Source organism: Nicotiana sylvestris, chromosome 5, assembly GCF_000393655.2.
Source record: "Nicotiana sylvestris chromosome 5, ASM39365v2, whole genome shotgun sequence".
NCBI classification, from domain to species: Eukaryota; Viridiplantae; Streptophyta; class Magnoliopsida; order Solanales; family Solanaceae; genus Nicotiana; species Nicotiana sylvestris.
The window spans coordinates 84,232,333-84,256,587 of record NC_091061.1 but is presented as its reverse complement, the minus strand read 5'-3'; positions in this window follow the sequence as shown (position 1 = coordinate 84,256,587).

Genomic DNA, 24,255 nt, shown 5'->3' with positions numbered 1-24,255 from the left:
GGAGGGATCTCGACCTGTCTATCGGGACTTGTGGGCATGAAATGCAGCATCCCCAGGAAAAATAGACGTCAGTACGAATAATGTACCGAGTATGTAAGGCACATAAGTAAGTACATCAGAGACATGGAAGAAATATAGAGTACATGACCCAACCTGCAAGTCTGAATAACTTTGTAAATCATAAATTACTTTTAGCATCATGCATGTGCGTATGAATGTCATGTCAGGCATAGGTACATGTTTCATAACATCATCAGCGTCTGAGGGCATTCCATTATATCATACCGGCCACTGTGGGCAAAATCATCATCGTATACCAGCTGATCAGGTGGTGGTGCGTATATAACGCCATAACCTTTCCCGTATCCCATGTACATATACATACATACATACATATATATGCATATATAACGCTGTTTGAATGCATACATATATATGCGTATATAACGCCATTTGAATACATACCTATATATGCGTATATAACGCCGTTTGAATCATATTTCAGCCACTAGGAGCAACATCATCATCATATACCAGCTGATCAGGTGGTGGTGCGTATATAATGTCATAACCTTTTCCCATATCCCATATACATATATATACATATATATGCGTATATAACGCCATCTGAGTCATGGGTCAATGTACATGTATAAATGCATGAAATGCATATGAAATACGATAACAAAATCTCTCGGTACGTCATAAGACCATTATATCTCTGATTAATATCATAAATCATTTTACGTATTTTCTGAGACCCATGAACAGACGATGGAATAATAAGATATATGGAAATTCAAGAACATAGGCACTTCTAATACTTCTATGAATAGGGTCATATATAGAATTTGTGAATTTGCACATTTCGTTCGTATCGTATGGATCATGACAAAAGAAAGAAGGGATAGCCTTAACATACCTGGAGTAGGAAAAACTCCGTATAATATTCTTGAAGATTGCACCGTACTCTTTTAGAACCAAAAAATTTGTATGTTGTTAAGCTTCCAATAATTTTCGCTGGGCTTTTGATTGGAAAACGTTTATTGAAGCTTTTTATATTCTGGATTTAATTATTTTTGGTTTAAGATCGATAACAATTCTTTTGCAAGAATGATAGTGTCTTTCTCTATCAAATGTAAAGTATAAAAAGTGAAGTCTTCTTATCTCAAATGAAGTGGCTAACGTCTGTTTTGTGTAGGTAAAGTTTTTCTCTACAAAGTATAAAGGTAAGGTTTTGGAGTAAGTATAGTAAAGTGTCAAGATAAGAATCATCATATCCCATTAACGTGGATCACAACATGGTTAGCCACCTATGTTTAATTTTTAAGAGTCACATTCTTGTGACACTATGGCTGCCACGTAATTCCTTTGGGTGGGGGATTTAAACTTTATCCAATAATCAATCAATTAATTAGGTAATGTCCCGCTACTCGATAATTAACCAATTACCCAAATATTAAGAATTGTCTCAAATTACTTAAAATTTACTTATTATTTTTTTAATACATTTTATACATCCTACTATCATGGTCATATGATTTATTTTATGGTACTAGTCCATAAATACCGAGTATTTTAGCTCGAGTCGTACTTTATCCCAATATGGCAAACTTGGAAGAATATTCATTTTCTTTTACTTGCTTCCCCTTTCACCTTTACGAATTTACTAATCACTTGTGAAATAGCATAGTCCTTATAATTCCGAAATAATTTTTCATTGGATTGATGTCAATTACCTTACGATAAAGTCGACTTAAAATATTGCAGGGTGAAACATTGTCGTAACTTATTACTGCGAAGCGTAACATCACCGTAATGTAATATTGTTGGGTACAACACTGTCGTAACTTAATATTGCAGGACGTAACATCAATCGTAATATATTACTGCAGAGGATAACACCATCGTAACATATTACTGCAGAGCATAATATCGTCATAATATAATATTGCCGGACGTAATATCGACGTAATATTGCGGGGCGTAACATCATTCCCCCCTTTGGAACATTCGTCCTCGAATGTTGACTGATGCTCTTATCATTTTCATAACTTATAGCTCTTGTAAATACCTCAATACTTTCCTTGTCATTTAAGCAGTCGTTCTGTGAATAAATCCAAAGTTCAGGTCACTCCCCCCTTAGGCCTTCTTCTCTCACCACAACTTGTAGTCAAAATCCTTCCAATCTCGTAAGTGTTTCTACATTTCATCATGTAGCCTATACGATTTTGACCTTGTAAGTGTGCCCAATATCTAGGTTTCATACGTAGATCTTGATAAGATGTTCCTTTGGGCATCTATCAATATACTGAAGTTGTTTGCTGGGTACCTTGTTGAATTCATGAATATTACTATATCTCTTCGCATAGGTCCGTTTAGCAATCCGTATGAATTTACTGCCATAATTCTTAGTTTAATTTATCGTTTCTTAGGTCTGTTATCAAATCCCAGCTTACTCTTGTTGCTTATCCCATATGTATAAATTTAAGTCCTTTTATGTTTCCTCATTACTACTCATCTTTAGAATAACGGTCCAATCTCATCTCATTATTTGTGACTTTTGTCCATCTATTGTTGATTCACCTTAATATTGATCTATAATATATCACTGATAACTTGAAACTTCTTACATAATACTTTGCTCCTAGGGCTTAATCCTAATGACTTATCCATTCTCGTCACCTTTTCACTTGTCTTTCCTCATCCTTACTCATGCTTCCTTAAAACTTTATCGCTCTACCATACTTTAGCTTGCGACCTATACATATCGATTTATAAACTTCCCTCCAACTTACCTGCACCATAGATTTCCTTATGTTATTCTGGAACGTCAAGTGAGATATCACATCGTCTCCAACTTTTCTCTGTTCTCTTAACTAGATCTCCCAGTACTTAGAAATCATAGGCTGGAAGACATGCCACTATCATTCTCGATTATTGGATCCCCGTGCTTATAGCCTTCTATCCGAAGTATGGACTATTCACGATATTCTGCCTTTGAGTATCTCGTACGTTGTTCACCTTTACCTTACTTACCTTAAAATCTCGCATCATATCTTCTATCTCTTTCGTGACCTTCCTTCCACCTAGGTGTAATTCACGTCCGTAAATTAAAGCTCAATTATAATACTCACACTCTGGTACATACACAATCTGGTGGGAGCTTCGTACTGACTTCTTATGAGGATGATACTTCTTCTAACTAGCTTCCTTGTAGAGCCATTATAAATTATGGTTGTTGTGTTATTTCTCTTGAACATCTGATATTAAGAGTGATTCTGTCATGTTCTCCAGCACAACTCCTATAATTTTTCTAGGTCCAATAATCAGACTTCTGATTTACTTAGATGATTTAATCCTTTAGTTTCCCCTTCCTTCTGATCAGCCTTTACGTAGGCTTAAGCTATCTTTCGATCTGTGGCTCATGGTATCAGTTATTACCTTGGCCTTTTATGGGCGTTATGGACTATCAATGATACAATCTTCAAATAATTCAATCCTTTGTTTATGCCCTGGGCTTAATTCTCTTTTTTAACTTATACCGGAGTCTTCTATGGCTGTATGATTGTCAACAAACATGCTGCCTGGATAATGTTCAAAAATCTTGAGTGTATCCATAACGTACTACCTCTGGTTCATTGATCAAATAATTCTTTTGTTCCATCTTAGCTTTCTTTCAACGTAAGCTATTATTTTTCCTTGTCTTTTTACCCCCTCGTTGCATCCATACTTAGCTTATCTTAGTGCCCACACTTGCCAGAGTTTTCATACAACTCATATGATCTCGAATATTACTTTTAGTTATTACTTCCCATTCATTAGCCACGGTAGGTGCCATTTTCCTTTGGAATGTTTACAATGTTGTTACAAGATTGTTGTTACACAACCATTTCCTCTTTAGGTCGTTGTGCTTTGGTTGAAGCTTTCTTTATTATCTCCTCAGTTAGTCTTTCGTTGTAGTATTTAGGGAGAACCATTGACTCTCGTAAAGCTTTGAGCTTATTACGGACTTTTTTTTGATGTCCTTACTTCTCTATAATCATCCGTAGTTGCTTACTTCCATGCCCTTGTGCTTGTATGGTTGCTTCTAAACTGATATTTTGAATGCCTTCCCAGTGGCACTTTCTTTTATCCCCGTAACACTCATACGGTATTTTTAACTACCCCGACTCTTGTCTGAATATATCTCAAATATTATAATGATATTCTTTGAGGCTGAACTCTCCATGTTGGGTTCTACTATGTTTATCTCACACGATTTGATGATTCATCTATAACCTCTTGTTTATCCATAACTGGGATCTTCCTGACCAATTACTAACTACTCGTTGGCCCATTCTTATATCAATGTTCCTCATAATATTTCTTGGGTTACTTCCTTTGTCTTAACTTACATCTCGCACTAGCTCCTTATTTATTAATAACAGCTCGGGCAGGAACCTTTACTTCCTCTCCTTGATGTCATGCTTGCACAATATTCTTGAATCAAAGCGTATCTGTAAGATTTGGATAAGTGCCCTCTCATTCTTATCGTGTTCTTCCTTTATCATTCCATAGTCCCTAGAACAACTTAATTCTGACTTAATATCACATCACTCCATATTCCCCCCCCCCTTTAGGGGTGTACTAAAAGCTAAAGCCACAAGGATATACCTATATATGTTTTACCTCTTCAATTTTGGCGTCATTTCTCAACATCAATGATCCTTACTCGCCTTGCGGCAATCCTTCTGTACCAAGGATGACAAATTCCCTTATTGCGAGGGTGACACTTAGCGTAACTGGCACATACAATCACTTAAGCTTAGCTTTTCTCACATTTCTTGCTCTAGGGAAGCGTCTCCCTGAATGACCATTCTCTGAATTCATCATGAATCTTCTTTTGTGGTCCATTCTATTATCGCCGGAACAGAATCTGAAATTACCATGATGCCGAGTACTTTCCAATCATTCAGTCCCTAATTCATATTTAGTTTATCTTGTTTACGAGTCCATACTGATCTCTGTTACTCTGGGAATTAACTCTCCCCTCTGGTAGTCACGTTGGAGTCACGAACTTATTTCTCGAAATGAGGATATAACATTATCGCCTATACTCTTTTGTTATCTTAAGACCTATCACCTTTCGTCTCTTCCTTCATTTGACTATAGGTTCTGTAACATTCTTCTGTTTTCATCCATGTATCACACCTTATTCATAATGCTTCCTTATCTCTCTTCTCATTGCTCTGCTAATGTTTTTGTCTATCCCTTTTCTTATGAAAACTTCAATACAACATTCTTTCGCTTTTAGCTTTCCTTTTCTCCATCTCGTGGCTCTTCAAGTTCCTTAATGTTCTCACTTTACTAGGTACGCGAGCCACACTAAGGTAATATGTATCCCTTCAAGGCTTATAGTGCATGTCTTTGTAGTACTCATATTTGGCTGCACTATTTTAAAGTGCACCATCTGGGTGTCTGACAAGGAGATCTAATAGAACACTTGCAATATCCTTCGGAAATTTCAACTGACACAATCAATTCATCTATCATATCTTCTTATTCTACTTTTGTTAACCCCAAAGGGCATATCTGGAATGGGTGCGACAAATTGTATATACCTCTGTTACTATTGAATATAACTCAAAAAGGTTCTTTTCTTCTGCCTCAATTATAAACGATGTTAACCTTCATTAACTAGGTACCTCATACCCTTTTTCACCTCGCTCCTTTTACTTGCTGAAACTCGTACTTATCTTCTTAATCTCTCATTGTCCTTCACCATAAAGATGGATAGACATTCTTTCCTTAAAGCTTCTTATCAGGAAGCTTACACCATTCATTACACACATTGTGTGCTAAAGACCTCACATTTACTTTATTGAAGGCATCACACAAAAATCCAATTCCTCTGACTCAGCTCGTCCACAACTATCTCTCTTCCCAACCTTCATTCCAGATGTAGGTATCGTCTTATTACGAATAATAAAAAAAATCGGAATTTGAATTTTTATAAGTGAGTTCTACCACACGATCTAGAGTAAGAAAAAAGAGTGACAATCCTAAATGCCTTATAGCCTCCTGCTTATAAGTGTGGTGAACGACACACCCATAAACAAGATTCCACTAGACACGGCTTGTAGACTCCCTAGGACAGAACTACTCTGATACCACTTTTGTCACGACCCAAACCGATGAGCCGCAATGGGCACCCGGTACCTTACTCAACCGAGTACCAACGTAGCGTATCTTTCTTATTACATCATTATATACGCGTGACATACGGGCCTAGTAGGCCAATATAATCATTTATAAACTCAAATGTAGGCTGACAAGGCCGTACAATCTTTCACGTATATGACATATGTCTACAAGCCTCTAAGAATACATAAATGTCATAGAGGTCGGGATACAGTCCCACCATACCAAACAATACACGTCTAAATAACACTAACCAAACAAGCAACTCTGAAGAAAATGGAGCGCACCAACGTCTTCCGCTGAGCTGATAGCCTACTTGGAGGGCTCTCGACCTGTCTATCAGGACCTGTGGGCATGAAATACAGCATCCCCAGGCAAAATAGATGTCAGTACGAATAATGTACCGAGTATGTAAGGCACATAAGTAAGTACATCAGAGACATGGAAGAAATATAGAGTACATGACTCAACCTGCAAGTCTGAATAACTTTGTAAATCATAAATTACTTTTAGCGTCATGCATGTGCGTATGAATGTCATGTCGTGCATAGGTACATGTTTCATAACATCATCAGCCTCTGAGGGCATTCCATTATATCATACCGGCCACTGTGGGCAAAATCATCATCGTATACCAGCTGATCAGGTGGTGGTGCGTATATAACGCCATAACCTTTCCCGTATCCCATGTACATATACATACATACATATATATGCGTATATAACGCCCTCTATTCATACAAATATATATATATATATATATATATATATGTACGCGTATATATACATACATATATATGCATATATAATGTCGTTTGAATACATACATATATATGCGTATATAACACCATTTGAATACATACATATATATGCGTATATAACGCCGTTTGAATCATATTTCAGCCACTGTGGGCAACATCATCATCATATACCAGTTGATCAGGTGGTGGTGCATATATAACGCCGTAACCTTTTCCCATATCCCATATACATATATATACATATATACGCGTGTATAACGCCGTCTGAGTCATGGGTCAATGTACATGTATAAATGCATGAAATTCATATGAAATACGATAACAAAATCTCTCGGTATGTCATAAGACTATTATACCTCTGATTAATATCATTAAATCATTTTACGTATTTTCTGAGACCCATATACAGACGATGGAATAATAAGACATATGGAAATTCAAGAACATAGGCACTTCTAATATTTCTATGAATAGGGTCATATATGGAATTTGTGCATTTGCACGTTTCGTTCGTATCGTATGGATCATGCCAAAAGAAAGAAGGGATAGCCTTAACATACCTGGAGTAGGAAAAACTCCGTATAATATTCTTGAAGATTGAACCGTACTCTTTTAGAACCGAAAAATTTGTATGTTGTTAAGCTTCCAAAAATTCTTGCTGGGCTTTTGATTGGAAAACATTTATTGAAGCTTTCTATATTCTGGATTTAATCATTTTTGGTTGAAGATAGATAACGATTATTTTGCAAGAATGATAGTGTCTTTCTCTATCAAATGTAAAGTATAAAAAGTGAAGTCTTCTTATCTCAAATGAAGTGGCTAACGTCTGTTTTGTGTAGGTAAAGTTTTCCTCTACAAAGTATAAAGGTAAGGTTTTGGAGTAAGTGTAGTAAATGGTCCAGATAAGAATAATCATATCCCATTAACGTAGATCACAACATGGTTAGCCACATATGTTTAATTTTTAAGAGTCACATTCTTGTAACACTATGGCTGTCACGTAATTCTTTTGGGTGGGGGATTTAAACTTTATCCAATAATTAATCAATTAATTAGGTAATGTCCCGCTACCCGGTAGTTAACCAATTACCCAAATATTAAGAATTGTCTCAAATTACTTAAAATTCTACTTATTATTTTTTTAATACATTTTATACATCCTACTATCATGGTCATATAGTATATTTTATGGTACTAGTCCATATATACCGAGTATTTTAGCTCGAACCATATTTTATCCCAATATGCCAAACTTGGACGAAAATTCATTTTCTTTTACTTGCTTCCCCTTTCACCTTTACGAATTTACTAATCACTTGTGAAATAGCATAGTCCTTATAATTCCCAAATAATCTTTTCCTTGGACTGATGCCAATTACCTTACGACAAATTCAACGTAAAATATTGCAGGGTGAAACATCGTCGTAACTTATTACTGTGAAGCGTAATATCACTATAATGTAATACTGCCGGGTACGACACTGTCGTAACTTAATATTGCATGACGTAACATCAATCGTAATATATTATTGCAGAGGATAACACTATCGTAACATATTATTGTAGAGCATAACATCGTCGTAATATAATATTGTCGGACGTAATATCGACGTAATATTGCGGGGCGTAACATAAACACCTTCCATTGCATTGACTTGGCGAGGGTTTTGGACTTGTTGCAATTGCGCCTTTGCCAATTGATTCATAGTTGTTGTAAGCTCGACAATAGCTTGGCCATGATCGTGCAATTCCTTGTGCAAATGGATGACCGTAGGGTCACCTTGGGGCACATTTTCTCGGCTTTCCCATGCCGAAGAGGTGTCGGCCATTTCATCAAGTACATCACATGCCTCTTGGTAAGAAAGTTTCATAAAGTTCCCTCCAGCCAATTGGTTAACAATACATTGATTCATGGTGTTGATGCCCCGATAAAAGGTTTGTTGAATCATAGCCTCGGTCATGTTATTGTTAGGGCACTCTTTAACCATTGTTCTATATCTTTCCCATATCTCGTGCAAAGGTTCCGTTGGCTCTTGCTTGAAGGCTAAAATTTCATCCCGATGAGCTACCATATGACTTGGAGAAAAGAACTTGGCAATAAATTTGTCCTCCAACTCATCCCATTTTGTAATAGAATGATTGGGGAGCCTTTCTAACCAATCCAATGCTTTACCCCGAAGAGAGAACGGGAAAAGCCTCAATCTCAACGCATCCTCATACATGTTTGTCTGCTTTCTACCCTAGCATGTATCCACGAACCCCTTCAAGTGCTTGTAGGCATTTTGATCGGAGGCACCTATGAAATACCCTCTTTGCTCGAGCAAGGTCAACATAACATTTGTGATTTGAAAGTTCCCCGCCCGGATTCGGGGAGGCACAATAGCACTGGCATATCCTTGATTTGGTAAAACTCTGGGAGCCACTCTTGGTGGTTGCGGAGGAGGGTTTGGAATATTGTTGTTCTCATTTGCATTTATATTGGCATTTTGGCCCCTCCGTGGAACTTGAGGTAAGGCCTCATCTTGTTCTAGATCCTCTACCTCCTCCCCCTCTATCACATTGCGGAGAGGGTCATTTGCATTAAGAGCCATTTGTACCTGATTGATCGACATAAACAGAATTAGTAAACAAGAAGGAAAAAGAAGCCAAACACAAAACTAACTAAACAGATAGTCAACACTGTAAGCTCCCCAGCAACGGCGCCAAAAAGTGATCACTGCCAACTCGACGCTACACTAAGGTAGGAAGAGCGGGTCGCAATAGCTTTTACCCGATATGAGGGTCGGGATCGATTTCCTTAGGGAGATAGTAATGGAATTGGATTGTCTGTCTAGCCTAGAGATGTATTTGTACTCCTAATGTCACTTCAAATATTTTTGGGGTTTTCGAATTATAACTACTTTTATAAACCTATTGATTAACACTAAATTATGCTACGAGAATATTTCTAAGTTGTATCTAATGGGAAGAAGGGCACTAGGGTCGTGACACTACCTAGATGGCTAATTGACGGGTAAATGTTACTAAGGTTCGATTGACATAATTGGGGCTTATGCTATAATCGTTGCACAATTTTACCCACTCTCACACCTCTCGGTAGAGAGAGTGATTTTGCCCAATTGACTCTCTCGAGACCATATGGGTAGGCAAATTAGACCAAGCAACTAGGGTTCAAGTAGGGTAATTACTCTTTCGAGGTTTAACCCATTAATTGGGACTGTCATTTCTCATGAGTCCATCTCAATTCCTTGTTGGGTCAATTTTTGGGGTCTTAGGCTCTCTTTCTCGAGAAGAGTTAAACCCACAAAGCTTGAATCAGTGTTTACAACCACCAATTCTAGATTAAAACATAAAATCAACCTAAATAGCAAACACCCATAGTCAATCTAACACTAGATGACAACACCCATCAATTACCCACACTAGGGTTGAGCCACAACCCTATCTAATGGGTTTAGCTACTCATGCTAGATAAAGAAATTGAAGAAATAGATGAAGAACAAAGCATATTAATTAATTGCTAAAATTAAAATAAAAGAATCTATTGTAAATGTAAGGCAAAAGTGCCAAAATGGATACAAAATACGTTCTCACGAGCGCAGCTCTCTACTGATGTATCTAATTACCTAAAAAATGGTAAAATGTTCTATTTATACTAGGCTGGAAAAATTGGACAATCAAAACGGGATTTGTTTATTTAAAGATTCAGAGTCGCCACTTGGGATAATTTATGGTGTCCCAAGTCACCAGTTTAAATCCCGAATCGAGGAAAAGATTGACTATGTACTACAGTCCGCGAACCAGAAATCCGACTAAGGAATTCTGTTAACTCGGGAGAAGGTGTTAGGCATTCCCGAGTTCCGTGGTTCTAGCACGGTCTCTTTGATCATACTTGGCTTATTAAATTGTCTAATTACTCGTTTTAGAACCTATGTGCACTTACCTCTTTTTAATCGCTTCTAATCACTTGATCTATTCGTAATTAAAGAACTAAGTTACACGTACGTATACTCCTTTATTTTGGCGCGTCAGAAATCATGTCATGCGAACATGTCCACAATTAATAACGCTTGTTCATTTATTTAAGAAACATTTGGTTGAAGTTGCGCGTACACATACCTCGAGTCTTTTAAGAGTTTAATTTGCAATTGTGTTACGCGAACGTATACATAATCGCAATACTAATCCAAATCGAGCCTAAAGTAAACTACGAGTGTTTGAGGTTATTTTATACTAAGTTAATATTAATGCAAGGGACATGGAAATTTGCTAAATGGCGCACCTCGAATTCTAGGGGTCAAACGAAGCTAGTCAAAACGAAGACCGAGCAATTGTTATATGTTCACACACCTCGACTTCCAATTTTAAAAAGGGAATTTCAACTATACTTAGAGGGCCATAAACTATTTATTTTCTACTATGGCTCACCTCAACCTATTTTGACAAACCCAATATCCTATCTAAGAAGATTTGTGGAACTTACACCCCATTTAAATAAAACCTCACTCCTACTAACTAAATAGTGAATATCGAACCAAAAGGCTTTAACCCCACGACCCCAAATTCCAGCGATGTTAAGTCTGGGCCCAATGAGCCCAGTATGGTTGCAAGATAACAACATCACGAGTTTAAATTGAAGTCTGTCCAAGCCCAAAACAAAACATGGTTACAAAGAGTGTACCTTTCACTTCGCAATCAACATGGTTACAAAGAGTGTACCTGGGAATGAAAAGGCAAAGTAAAAGATGAGGAATCAGTAGTTTCAAGTGCAGAAATTAGCTCCAGCAATAGAATGACCCAGATTTAGTAATCAGAACCACAAAAATCAATTCCCAAATCAATGAAACAGTGTACCCCAGCAGAGCTCGGACCAAAACCCTTTCCAAGCTCAAAATCAACCCATTTCCAATTCCCAAATGAACCAGAGTTGTTTTAAAATGGAGAAAAGTCCCCAAAACTGGAATTAGAAATCAATAGAACAATGTTTTTTCTTCTTTGAAACATTCAGCCATTTTTGATTTTTTGGATTTTTAGCCCTTCAAAACCTCTGCCTTGAAAGGCAAGTTTAGTGTGCCTTTATAGGCAAGCAAAGTAGGGCAGTCCCCTTTTATTTCTGCTTTCAGCTCAGATACCCCTCCCTTAGTTATCAAAATTTCAAAACAGTCCCAAAACCCCCTCCGTGGAAGCTTCCTAAGGTTGTTATACCTAGATTCCCTAAGCCAATTTTCCAAACTACCCTTTAGTCCCTGAAAATTACTTCAGAAACCAACACCCATATGGGCCAAAGTTGACCTTAGGCTGAGCTAATGAGCGGGCTGTTTTTCCTAAAAAAATGATTCAAACCCAAAACCCAAACAAAATGAACCCCAAGCCTCTTGCAATCTCATGAAAGCAAGGGAAAACAACCTTTAAAGGATTTCAAACAATTTAAAAATCTAACTAAATGAAGTATGAATTAACTAACTTAACAAACTCAAACTAACTAATTAAGTAAACTAAATGCATTGATTAAAACAAAATGATTGAAGACTAACATGCGTATGAAAATGGCCTTTAAGAAACTGCGAATCAAAACGAGAGGGAATCCAACAAAGATATGGAAGCAGAAGATAGAAATACGAAAAGAAAAACCGGAGAAAAGATAACAGAAGAAAGGGGAATACCTAAAACCTCGAACAGATAGGAAATATGGCCTGACGCTTCGAAATCTCCAATTTCTGGTCCAATCCGAGATTAATCGTGCGTTCTTTATCAGAACACACGAATAAAGTCAAAATGGACCGAAAATCCTCACTGAAAACCTGAATCGGAAGTTTGGGGTTTTAGGGTGCACTCTTTCATTTTGAGATTCGAGGTAAAATAGTTTGATATTTGGGATGGGGAGGTGGAGAGGGTTCCAGGGTGTTGTTTTGGGAGCGATTGGGGCCGGCGCCGCCACTGGAGAACACAAGGGCGGCTAGGGTTTTCTCTTTAAAATCCAGATTCGAGACATTATGGGCTCGTTCGATGGGAAATGCTTGCAGATTCGGAATGAGGGAATGGAGGGGATTTATTGGTGTTAGTTTGGTGGGAAACAGAGGTGGAGCCGCCACCAATGGCGGAGAGGTTTGGGGGGCGGCTAGCTAGGGTTTCTGGTCGAGTCTCTGAAAGAGACGAAGAGGGGGGTAACGGGAGTTCGGACATTTAAATACCCACAGACCCTGAGTTCCCGTCCGTTAGATCTTCTAACCTTGACGGTTGAGATCAAACGGGCAATAAACGGTGTCGTTTTGGGTTCTTGGGGAGACCAGACCGGGTTAGGGGTAGAATTGGGTTAGGCTGACCGAATTTGGGAGAATTTCCTTGGGCTGTTACAAGCTTGGCCCAATTTTGGGTCTTTAAAAATGAGACCCAATTTTTTATCTTTTTTTTTCTTTTTTATTTTAGAATTAGATTAAAATCAAAATTAATTCCTAGAACTTAATTAACTAAAAAAAACAAATTAAACCTAGAAATGATAATTAACGTAATTAATTAAAATCAAATTAACAGAAAACTACTCAAAAATCAAAGCTAAAATTAAAAGTGCAAATTAACTATTTTTTGTGATTTTTTTTTCATTTTATAAAACAATTGATTTTCCAATTAATCCTAAAATGCAGTGTTAAAACCTAAATGCAAAAATGCAAGATATTTTGTATTTTCTATGAATTAAAATGCACAGACAAAAATGCAAACCATTAACATAAAATGCCACAAAAATCCACAAAATTGCAAACAATGGAAATTTTTTTTTTTTTTTTTGAATTTGTAGGCGTAATTCATATAGGGCAAAAATCACGTGCTCACAGCTGCCCCTCTTTGCTCGGGAACACGCAGAGTTTTCGGGCAAAGATAAAGTGTGCGTATACGAGCGATTTTTGCCCGTTTGAATACTCCGTGGGAAGCATTTTTGAATGATTTGACTGCACCCTACTTCCGAGGTTGCCTACATATCCTTGGCTAAAAAGGAATCAGGTGAGTATAGTTCAGGAATGTTTGGTAGCTGGGACTACCATGAAGCTGTGATTTCACTGTTGTTGCTGCTGCTACTACTGTTTTCTGAACCTCTTATTACACCATGTCAGAATAAAAGAAATTAGGCTAGACTATGATCTATGAATTACAAAAATCCTATCTATCTCTTCAAACTTGCTCTTGTGGTTCTTGTTGCCTTGTTGACTTATATTCTCCTGGTGAAATCCATTTGTTACCGTCTTGAATTGTAATCTGAGATGTTTTCCCTTTCTCCAGGTGGATGCCTGACTACTGAACTTGATATGAGTTCCCATGCTCTCCAAGCGGGCTTCTGATTGCTGAACTTGAATGTATTCCCTGCTCTCCAGGTAGGCTCCTGATTTCCAACTTGAACGTATTCCCATGCTATCCAGGCGGGCTCCTGACTTCGAAACATGAATGTATTCCCATGCTATCCAGGCGGGCTCCTGATTTCGGCAAAATAAACAAAAACAAAGAACATTTTTTCCCCAGTTTCGGTATGTGGTCCCATGTGTAAGTGTAAAACGCATCATTGCCAAATATCAAAGAATTTTGAAAACCAAAACTTGAATTGTACTCCCTGGTTCTCCAGGCGGGCTCCTGACTGCTAAACTTGAAAGCATTCCCTGCTTTCCAGGCGGGCTTGAAACATATTCCCTGCTCTCCAGGCGGGCTCCTAATTTCAACTTGAAACATACTCCCTGCTCTACAGGAGGGCTCCTGACTTCAACTTGAAATGTATTCCCTGCTCTCCAGGCGGGCTCCTGATTGCTAAACTTGAGTGTATTCCCTGCTCTCCAGGCGGGCTCCTGATTGTTACACTTGAATGTATTCCCTGCTCTCCAAGCGGGCTCCTGATTTCAAAATAGACAAAACAGAGGATTTGGAGGTTAAACTTAAATTGTACTCCCTTGTTCTCCAGGCGGGATCCTGACTGTTACGCTCGAAAGTATTCCCTGCTCTCCAGGCGGGCTCTTGACTTCAATGAAACAGATAAAAGAAAGAAAATTTTCTGCCCCAGTTTGGAGGTTGGGTGCATATATGAGTGTTAAACTAAATCATATTACCAAATATTACTAAGAATTCGAAAGCTAGGTCCCATTATCCAAGGGGGGTCCTGACAATTCTTACCTAAATGACAATTTTAAATCTAAGTTATTTCTTCTAAAGGTGCGACTTCCGCTAAATCTTATTATCTAAGAGGGTCTTAAAGCTACATCCCATTATCCAGGAGGGTCCTGAAAATCAAAGGTCAAATTTTATCTCAAGCATGACAACTTTAATTATACTAAGCTACAGCAGAATTTACGCTAAATGTTGTTATCTAATCGTAATTTTAAAGCTAAGTCCCATTATTCATGAGGGTCCTGGAATTTTAAAATTAAATCCCATTATCCAGGAGGGTCCTGAAATTTTAAAATTAAATCTCATTATCCAGGAGGCTCCTAAAAATTTAAGCTAAATCCCATCTCAAGCATGCGAACTTGAAACCATCTTACACTCCTTGGGGTACATTTATGCTAGATTTTACCACTCATGATTGTTTTGATTTTTAAGCTAGGTCCTATTTTTCAGGAGGGTCCTGAGAATTTCCAATTAAATCCTATCTCGAACATGCAAACTTCTACGCCGACTTATATGCTTTTGGGATGCATTTATGCTAAATTATGTTATTTTTGAACATTTCAACTAGGTCCCATTTTCCAGGAGGGTCCAGAAAATCAAAAATCAAACCTGTTTGGTGACTGCCTTTCTCTACGGAAGGTTTCTCTAAAACAATCGAAATTTTATGCCCCTGTTTTAATCAAAGAAAATTTTGTCAGTTTTAAAATGTGGTGGTTAGTTGATGGCATTCTTGCTGAAGGTCTCTCCGCTGCATTGTTTTGTTTTGACTGGCTTCTCTGAGTTGGCCCTGAACCGCTTGACTTTCCGACTGACTTTCAAAAACTAACTTGAATGACCCGAGTGTTCTATACCCCGATCCGTTGTTTCACGTCTCTGACCCCTTTAACTAAACCTCTGCATCTCCCATGAAATTATCAGATCATTTTGCCGATGTAACTCTTGCTGGCATTTTATCCCCTTTTACATCATGCTATCTTTGGTATGCTCTAGCAGCACTGTGCTTTGCAATCTTGAAGCTGGTAGTGAGCTTTGAAATTCCTTCTTATTTGCTTAAACAGAACTGACATTTGGAACATCTTAGAGAAATACACCCAAAGAAATGAAATGCAGTGACTTTCAGAGTTAAGGATAAGGAAATCCAAAACTGGAAGACTATCTGAAGAGAAAAAAAAAAGAGACTTATCTGAGTGGAACAGCTAGCACCAATGGTCATGACATTCAATTTGGATTAATCGGCCCAATTTGTCCAACCAATAAACTTTCAGTTGCCATACTTTGTTGTCCCAGAATTTCCATAACCTGATTTCTTCACCTCAAATCCCGACCTTGTTCATCCTGTGGTGCCTTGAAAAGTTTTAACCAGCAGACCTCTCTCATTCCTTCATCTGTCAACTCACTTTCGCCTTAAGGTGCCCATGAGGGTTTTCACCAATAAAACTCTCTCATTTTGATTTTTCTCAGCTTCTGTTGCCTTACGGTGCCCGTGGGGGTTTTCACCAATAAGACTCTCTCATTTTGATTTCTCTCAGCTCCCGTCACCTTACGGCACCCGTGGGGGTTTTCACCAATAAGACTCTCTCATTTTTTACTTCTTTTCCCTCTTTGGCCTAGAGTGCTGCCCCTGATGTGAATCACCGCTACCTGCTTGACTTGGCATTTCCCAAAGACTGATCGGAAGGTCTTTCTTTGGACCGTAGTGTGGCTTTTGGATGGGTTTAGAAAGGAAGGGTATAAAAGCTCAAAATCGTATGATTGGGTTCAAATTTACAACCTTCGGAATCAGATTTCTGATAACAACCACATCTTCTGCCCCAATTTCTTGTTTGGGGACTTTTGGATTTTTATTTTGATGGGACCGAACCGTGAGGGTGCCTATATTTCTTTAAAAGGAATCAGGTCGAACGTAGTTCATGACATAGGAATTACTTTGTTTGTTGTGATTTTTCTTCCCTTTTCTTTCTCTTCTTTTCTTCTTTTGTTCTTCTTTTGTTGTTTCTTTTTTTTCTCTTTTTGTTTTCTTTTTTTATTTTTCTTTTCTTTTTCTCTCCTTTCTGTACTTATCTTTACTCTTGTGTTTCCGATATTTGCTATTGATTCCGAACGAGGGGTATGAAAGAAAATAAATGAGGCTCAAAGGGGTAGCGAGGGATAAAGTGTTTAGATAGCAGAACAAAATGCCTTCGTCATTTCAATATTGGAGACATGCCAAATACAAACAAATACAATCAAAGAGAGAAATCATACATAATATCTCTTGACTGCATCAGAATTGATAGCCATTTCTACACATTTGCCTTCTACATCTGTCAAATACAATGCACCATTGGACAACACTCTAGTCATGACGAACGACCCCTGCAAATTTGGGGCGAACTTTCCTTTTGCTTCAACTTGATGAGAAAGAATACGTTTCAATACTAACTGCCCCACTTCAAACTTTCGTGGACGTACCTTCTTGTTGTATGCTCTTGCCATTCTCTGTTGATACAACTGACCATGACACACTGCTGCCAGTCTCCTTTCATCGATCAAACTCAATTGTTCTAAGCGGATTTTGACCCACTCCTCATCATCGATCTCAGCCTCCGCAACAATTCGAAAGAATGGAATTTCCACTTCTGCGGGTATCACTGCTTCGGTGCCATACACCAACAAATAAGGAGTCGCCCCTACGGAAGTATAGACAGTAGTGATAACCCAGCAATGCAAACGGCAACTTTTCATGCCACTGCCTAGAACCCTCTACCATTTTTCGAAGTATCCTCTTTATATTCTTGTTAGCCGCCTCAACTGCTCCGTTTGCCTTGGGGTAGTACGGGATAGAATTGTGATGTGTAATTTTGAACTGCTGACATACCTCTTTCATCAGATGACTATTGAGATTAGCCCCATTGTCTGTAATGATCGCCTTCGGTATCCCAAACCGTCAAATGATATTTGAATGCACAAAATCAACCACTTCCTTCTTAGTTACGGACTTGAATGTTTTAGCCTCTACCTACTTGGTGAAATAATCGATGGCCACCAGAATAAACCTGTGCCCGTTGGACGTTGCTGGCTCGATTGGTCCAATGACATCCATTTCCCAAGAACAAAAGGCCATGATGCAGACATTGTATGTAATTCAGATGGTGGAGAATGAATCAAATCTCCATGCACTTAGCACTGATGACATTTATGCACGAAATTGATACAATATCGCTCCATAGTGAGCCAATAATAACCTGCCCGTAGGATCTTCTTCGCCAGCACATACCCACTCATGTGCGGTCCACAAACTCCAGAATGTACTTCGGTCATGATAGCCGCGACCTGTTTGGTATCTACACATCTTAATAACACAAGATCTGGAGTTCTTTTGTACAAAACTCCTCCACTAAAGAAAAATCCACTTGCCAAGCGACGAATTGTTCTCTTTTGATCACCTTTGGCTTGTACCGGATATACTCCCCTTCGGATGTATTCCTTGATGTCGTGAAACCAAGGCTCCCCATCAAGATCTTCCTCCACCATATTGCAATAAGCATGCTGATCACGGAGCTGAATATGCAACGGGCCTACATAAGCCTTATCTGGATGATGTAACATTGATGCCAGAGTAGCCAAAGCATCAGCGACCTCATTGTGAATCCTCGGAATATGCTTGAACTCTATTGATTGAAACCGTTGACAAAGATCGTGCAAACATTGCCGGTACGGTATGAGTTTTAAATCTCGTGTTTCCCATTCTCCCTGAATCTGATGTACTAGAAGGTTCGAGTCACCCAAGACCAAGACTTCCTAGACACCCATGTCCATAGCCATCCTCAAACTCAAAATGCATGCCTCGTATTCCGCCATGTTGTTAGTATAGTAGAACCGAAGTTGTGCTGTAACAGGGTAATGATGCCCCGTTTCAGAAACAAGTACCGCTCTTATTCCAACGCCTCTCATGTTAGCAGCACCATCAAAGAAAAGCTTCCATCCTGGCCTTTCAATTTGTTCCAACTCATCAATGTGCATTACCTCTTCATCAGGGAAGTAAGTCTTCAAGGGTTCGTATTCTTCATCCACTGGATTCTCAGCCAAATGGTTGGCTAATGCTTGTGCTTTCATTGCGGTCCTAGTCACATAGATAATGTCAAATTCTGTGAGCAAGATCTGCCACTTTGCGAGCCTTCCCGTGGGCATGGGCTTCTGGAAGATATACTTCAACGGATCCAAGCAAGAGATGAGGTAAGCAGTATAAGAGGACAAATAATGTTTCAGCTTCTGGGCTACCCAAGTTAGGGCGCAACACGTCCTCTCAAGATGAGTGTACTTAACCTCATAAGACGTGAACTTTTTGCTGAGATAATATATGGCCCGCTCCTTCCTGCTAGTGATGTCATGCTGTCCCAACACACATCCAAATGAATTGTCCAAGACTGTCAAATATAGAATCAAAGGTCTCCCTGATTCTGGCGGGACCAACACAGGCGGGTTTGACAAGTACCCCTTTATCTTATCAAAGACTTCCTAACATTCATCTGTCCATTTGACTGCAACATCTTTCTTTAACAATTTGAAGATAGGCTCACACGTTGTCGTGAGCTGGGCAATAAACCGGCTGATGTAATTCAATCTTCCCAACAGACTCATCACCTCAGTCTTGTTCTTCGGAGGTGGCAATTCCTGAATGGCTTTGATTTTTGATGGATCTAATTCAATACTTCGTCGACTGACTATGAATCCTAAAAATTTTCCAAACGGAACACCGAAAGCGCATTTTGCAGGATTGAGCTTGAGATTGTACCTGCGAAGCCTTTGGAAGAACTTTCTCAGATCTCTGACATGGTCAGACTGCTTTCTAGACTTTACAATCACATTATCCACATAAAACTCGATCTCCCTATGTATCATGTCGTGGAATATGGTCGTCATTGCCCTCATGTAGGTTGCCCCGGTATTTTTCAAACTAAATGGCATGACCCGATAGTAGTACGTTCCCCATGGCGTGATGAATGTTGTCTTTTCTGCATCTTCTTCATCCATTAAGATCTAGTGGTAGCCCGCATAACAATCCATAAAAGAACCAATCTCATGTTTGGCACAATTATCGATCGATATATAGATGTTCGGCAATGGGAAGTTATCCTTGGGACTTGCCTTGTTGAGGTCTCGATAATCAACACACACCCTGGTCTTGCCATCCTTTTTCGGCACAAGCACTATATTGGCTAACCAAGTGGGATACCGAGTAACCCAAATGACCTTGGCCTCAAAATATTTGGTGACCTCTTCCTTGATTTTCACACTCATATCAGTTTTAAATTTCCTCAGCTTCTGCTTGACAGGGGGAATGCCGGATCAATGGGCAATTTGTGAACCACAAACCCAGTTCTTAGACCTGGCATGTCGTCATAGGACCATGCAAAAACATCTTTATACTCGAACAGTGTTTTAATTACCTCCTCTCTGAGTTGTGGTTCAAGATGGACACATATTTTAGTTTCCTGGAAATTATCTTGGTCCCCTAAATTGATTGCTTCTGTATCACTCAGGTTAGGCTTGGGTTTTTCTTCAAAATGGCTTAATTCTTTACTAATCTCTGCAAAGGCTTCATCCTCATCATATTCCGATTCAACATCACATTCTATTTCTTGAATTACTATTTCAGAACTAGATTGGCTTGTAAGACTAGGCCGAAGTTTCTGCATGCATGTCATATCATTGAAGCCAGCATAAAAAGAACTGTACGAGGAAGAAAAGAAAACAAAAATAAAACCTCCTAGTGGGGAGAGGAGTAGTTTCCCAATTGTTAATCTTTGCACCGGGCCCAACAAATTGCACATCCGCCTTGCTAGAACCCTCTCCAGCTTCCAGCACGTTCACATCGGCGAATATCCTCTCGAACCTTTCCATCAAATCTTCATCCACATCAACCACCGAAATGGGAGCCGACATCACGGGGCGCTTTCTGGTACCAGGCCTGACAAATGATCGGGAACGACGCGGGACAGGCTTTGGAAGGGCCCATGCTCTCTGTTTCATTTTTCTGGCTCTTCTCACGTCTGCGACTGTGGGCTTGAACCCCAGACCAAATGTATCCAAGTTCTTAGGAAGAGAAACCGGTTGTACGATACCCTGCAAAGATGCACCCAAACCTTTGCCCGGCACAAAACCATTTTTTAACATTTCAACGACTACCATGACTGATGCAGCAGCTACCCTTGGAGTCGGCACGCACTTCCCTTCAGGGATTTTCTCTACCGATACCGTGTCAACAACATGATAAACCCACGGCCCCTTGTCATCTTCAAACTCTATGAATGGAACAATGGCATCACTGGGAACACACAAACTGTCTTCGCCATGCACAACAATTTCCTATCTATCCCATTCAAACTTAACCATTTGATGCAGAGTGGACGGGACCACTTTGGTAGCATGAATCCAGGGTCGACCTAACAACAGATTGTAAGAAACAGCCACATCGAGCACCTGGAATTCCATAGTAAATTCAACCGGCCCTATTGTAACCTCGAGCACTATGTCCCCGACTGAATCTTTCCCCCCACCATCGAATCCCCGAACGCAGATATTGTTCTTGTGAATTTTTTCATCATCCACCTTCAAGTTGTTCAGAGTGGAAAAAGGGCAAATATTTGCACTGGGACCATTGTCAACTAGTACCCGAGTAACCACAGAATCTTCACATTTCACCGTCAGATAAAGGGCTCTATTGTGCTCAGTACCCTCCACGGGCAACTCATCATCAGAAAAAGTGACTCGGTTTACCTCAAATATCTTGTTAGCTATCTTTTCCAAGTGGTTTACTGAGATTTTGTTAGGAACGTGGTCCTCGTTCAATATCTTCATCAAAGCCCGACGGTGCTCGTCGGAATGGATCAATAATGACAAGAGCGAGATCTGAGCCGGTGTCTTTCTTAACTGCTCCACAATGGAATAGTCCTGTACTTTCATCTTTCTCATAAATTCTTCTACTTCTTTCTCGGTCACCACTTTCTTCACGAACACTGGATTATCTTTTGAGGTTTTAGCTTTTCTCAACTCTTCGGGGGCAAAGCATCTCCCCGATCGAGTCAAACCATAAGTCTCACACACTTCTTATTTAACCTCTTTCCCCTTGTAAGTCACTGTCACTCGTTCATAATTTCATGGGACTACCTTGCTGTTGACTGTGGGTAATTGAGTTACCAGTTTGATAATGACAGGATCTGTGCAGGAGCCCTTCACAATTACCACAGGCTTGTTCGTCACTCCTGGCACAACCACTTTTGCTCTTTCATGTTTTCCTGCAACGTCACTTGAGGACCCTTCTTGACCTCCACAGATGGTTCATTATTTGCCCCGTTCAACTTGATCACAAACTTCTCATTTGTTGACTTTTCAAACAGCTTGGCTTCACTAGCCTGAATCATCATGACGGTTTGCGACGGCTCTTTAGGCTCCCCTCCCTTATGCACTATCTCAATCATATTAGTCTCATTATGGGCTGGCAACGGGTTCTGGTTGATGCTGGGTGCCTCCGGGGCTTGGACCTCAATCCGATTAGTATCAATGAGCTCTTGAATAGCTGTTTTCAATTTCCAGCATTTCTTTGTGTCATGCCCGGGGGTCCCTGAACAATACTCACAACTCACTAACAGTCAAGATTTATGGGAAGGGGATTTGGTAGTTTAGCCTCGATCGGATTCAACATACCCAACTGTCTCAGTCGATGGAATAGACTAGCATATGATTCTCCTAATGGAGTGAAGGTCTTTTGTTTCTGCAACCTCTCATTCTTAAAGGCTTGATTTGGCCAAAAACTTGTCCAAGGGGATTTTTGTAGTCTCTTGGGGGTGGATGGGCATTTTGTGGAGCTAGGTATGGACTTGGTGGAGCCAGCGCACGCCATTGCGCGTGAGCAGGAGGTTGGGTATAGGTTTGTGCGTGGTGGACGGGAAAATGGGGATCGGGCGGTGGGTAGTAGTGTTATGGTGAACTATATGGAGTGTGGGGGTAAGTTTGGTGGTAGGGTCGAGGCGGGTTGTAGTAACGTGGAAGGTTCCTGGAACCGACCCAAGCTCCTGATTCAATTGTAGCGACATCCTCTTTCTTCTTTTTCCCGAGTACACCCCCAGTACCGTTTTGAATGGCCTGGGTGGTCGCTTTGATTGCTGAATAACTCATGATCTTGTTGGATTTGAGTCCCTCCTCAACCATGCCTCTCATTTTTACAACTTCATTAAAGGACTTACCTACTGCTGACACCAAGTGACCAAAATAAGTGGGTTCCAAAGCCTGCAAGAAATAATCAACCATCTCACTTTCTTTCATCGGAGGGTCAACCCTTGCTGCTTGCTCTCTCCTATGGAATCCATATTCCCTGAAGCTCTCACTTGGATTCTTCTCAATTTTTGTCAATGACAGACGATCTGGGATGATTTCGAGGTTGTATTGAAAATGGCAGGCAAAGGCTTGGGCCAAATCGTCCCATGTGTACCACCTGTTGTGATCATGTCTTGTATACCATTCTAACACCGATCCGCTCAAACTTTGGCTGAAATATGCCATCAGCAACTCATCTCTTCCACCTGCTCCTCTCATCTTGCTACAAAATCCTCTTAACTGTGCTACTAGGTCACCATGCCCGTCGTACAGATCAAACTTGGGCATTTTGAACCCTACTGGTAACTGAACATCTGGGAACAGACATAAATCTTTATAGGCCACACTTACTTGACCTCCCAACCCCCTCATATCTCGGAATGATTGTTATAAGCTTTTGACCTTTCTGATCATCTCTTCATGCTCGGGATTTTTGGGTGGCTTCTCGGTCTCTGCCGGGAGATCAAGATGAGGGGTGCAAGAATATGGTTCTGGAACTTTGAAGGTAGGTTCAAGGGAGTAGTACTGATTGTCGTGAGTTTGGAATAGAGGTTCACTGGAAGATCAGTGTAATGTAGTAGGTGGAGGTGCCACAAAAATAGGTGTAATTGGTGGGGGAGGGTATGTGACTTGTTTGGGTGGTGGAGCTTGAGAAGTATAGGAAGTGGCTCCATAGCATTATTGGTAGAGGGGAAAGGCTGGAGATGAGTTCACAGTGGGAGGCTCCTGAGGTTGGGCTGATGGTGGGATATAAGTAGGGTTGGCGGGATAAACCGGTGGTGGATGCCCCTTGGCCCAGGCTTGGCGCATTTCA